The sequence below is a fragment of the Benincasa hispida genome, chromosome 8 (genome assembly GCF_009727055.1).
Source record: "Benincasa hispida cultivar B227 chromosome 8, ASM972705v1, whole genome shotgun sequence".
In the NCBI taxonomy this organism is placed as follows: Eukaryota; Viridiplantae; Streptophyta; class Magnoliopsida; order Cucurbitales; family Cucurbitaceae; genus Benincasa; species Benincasa hispida.
This window is the reverse complement of record NC_052356.1, coordinates 22017625-22020295: the sequence shown is the minus strand read 5'-3', so window position 1 is coordinate 22020295 and position 2671 is coordinate 22017625.

Below are 2671 nucleotides of genomic sequence, written 5' to 3'. Positions count from 1 at the left end.
ACTGCCGAGATCTAAGCTAGCGAGAAGGATGGAGAGAGCGAGATCCTTAGCGAGAAACATGGAGAGAGCGACACTGTCGAGAGCCAAATGAGCGAGAGCGGAGAGAGCGAGATTTGGACAGAATGCTGTGTTTTAAGGAATGTAATGCGATCTTTGATATTTTTTATAATTAAGTAAAAAAATTAAGCAATTTAGGTGGCAAAAGGAGATTTCATGTAGAAACTTAGGGATTAAAATACACGGCCAAGATTACATGCCATAGGAGTAATTTTGGTTGGAAAACTTAAAATTAGACAACTCAAAAGCTCAGGTAACCCCAGTAATTTAAAAGAGGCCACTTGTAGGATGTGTTGTCACATAGAGAAGAGTTGAAAACGATTATAAATAGGAGGCTTTGGCTGGAGAATTAAACTCATTCTAAAAAAAATTCCAGTAGTAAATAGTCGTGTGTGGAGAGAGTGAGGTAGTTCTGTGAGTTTAAAAAAGAGAAACTCGAGGGAGGTGCTGCCCAAATTTCCTTCTAAGAGGGAAAGCTTACTGTGAGTGTTATAGATTTATAGTTAACATATGTTGTGAGTATTATGTTGCATTAGAAAATACCATCCCTACTAGCATGATAATTTTGCTAGGTTGGTATGCATTGTAAAAGCTATGTTACTCTAGAGCATCATTTGTTAGCACTATGTCTTTGATAAATCAGTATGTAATTTGAATATTATAGTTGTATAACCGGAACATCATAGTCTTGAGGTGTTAGATTTTGTTATCGTATGAATTATAGGGTTGTTGTCATCCCTCGCAAGCGTTATAGTAGAGTCCATTGTGAATACTCACTTAAGTTAAAAGAGAAGTGCATCGTAAACCCTGTGAAGCCATGCTCAGTCTTGTGTTATGTAACTTAGTTAATTTATATCACCTTGATGCTTATCACACAACTTAAATAGAATAGTTTTAGCTGAATAAATGGGTACTATGAAGTTTGGGCCATCGTGATAAATAGGATGTGTTGTAAATATGTACAGTCCTTGTTAGCTATACGTGTGCTACGAATAATTGGTTAACCCTACACGTTGACATAGGGTTACATGCATTAGTGGATACAAGCTATATGCTTTGATAATATGATGATTGCCATGATATTGCTTGTGTGTGACTATGGAAACTTCGATTTTGCCCGAGATATAGTTAGCATGCTTAACAAAAGGTGCTTGGCGGAAAAAATATGGTCGGCTTCGGTCGGCGGGAAAATATAGTCGGCTTCGGTCAGCGGGAAAATTGGTCGGCTTTGGTCGGTGGGAAATAATAATCGGTGACGACCGACGGGAAATAATAGTCCGTGAGGACCGGCGGGAAATATGGTCAAGTACCTAAGCATGACTAGAGGGATAAATAAAATGGTCATTGTGCACATTGGCGGGAATTGGGGTCATAGGAAGGTTTCCATAGGTGATTGTATTGTTTGATGATAGAATATGATTGCTATGTGTTGATGTAGGAATACAAATTAGTAGCTGCGTGATTATGCCATTGATTGCATTTAAGTTCAGTGTGAGTGTCAACATGTGATTGGTTTCCCAAAATGATGATTTTCAAAATGATTATCGTCTTAAAAAGAACCACTCACTGGGCTTAGTTGCTCACACTCTTCAAATTGTTTTCCTAACCCCCCCTCCCAAGTAGCAGAGCGGAGCGTTGAACAAAGAGTCCACCACCCACAACCATCAACTAAAAGCCCAGTAAACTCTCGGGGCACGATTCAGATCATGTGTTAAAAGTATTGAAAAGACAATTAAATTGAATATATAGATAAATAGGTGGAGTACTGTAACTTTTTAATTAGTTGTATAGATTAATAGGTGGGATAATGAAAACCTATTGATTACATGTATAGATAAATAGGTAAATGTTGTAAACCCATTGTAATTATAATAAATAGCGAAAACAATAGTTAGTATAAATATTGTCTTAGAAGGGTTATAATCACTCTCATGCTCCCTTCTCGGTCTTAGGGGTTTAAGGCCTGGAAGGGGGTGTGACAACTTGGTATCAGAGCAAAGGTATACGTAACACCTGGGAGGAGATTGAGTATAAAAAATTTAAGTTGATACCAATTGGGTATCAGGGCAAAGGTTTACGGAAAAACCTGGAGAAAAATTAAGAATAAAAATTGAGTCTAGGAAAATAAATAGGATCTAGGAAAATAAGGCAAAATATAATATAGGGGATAAGTTTAGAGCCATAACGGTCTCAGGAAAAGGCTTACCTAAGGTAGGAAAAGCCAAGTAATAAAAGTTAGGATAAGTCAACACTTGGGTATATAAACTATATTAGGAAAACCTGGCATAAAATAATAAAAAATAAAATAAAATAAAATAAAATGGGAGAAGTGGAAAATGACAAGTAAATAGTAACCTGGAAAATGTCTACTGTAGGAAATGGATCTGAGCAGAAGGAATTGGTGGGGGAACGACTCCAGAATGCAAGATGAGACCCGCAATGCTAATCCAGGGGATAACCCTAAAAACTTTGAAAATAACATAAATAATAGTGTCATCACTATAAACAATACAAATCTCGTGGTATCCCGATCTGGAATGGGATGTCCACGCTGTGGAAAGAAACATTGGGGAGTATGTTTGAAGGGAACCAGATACTGCTACGATTGTGGCAA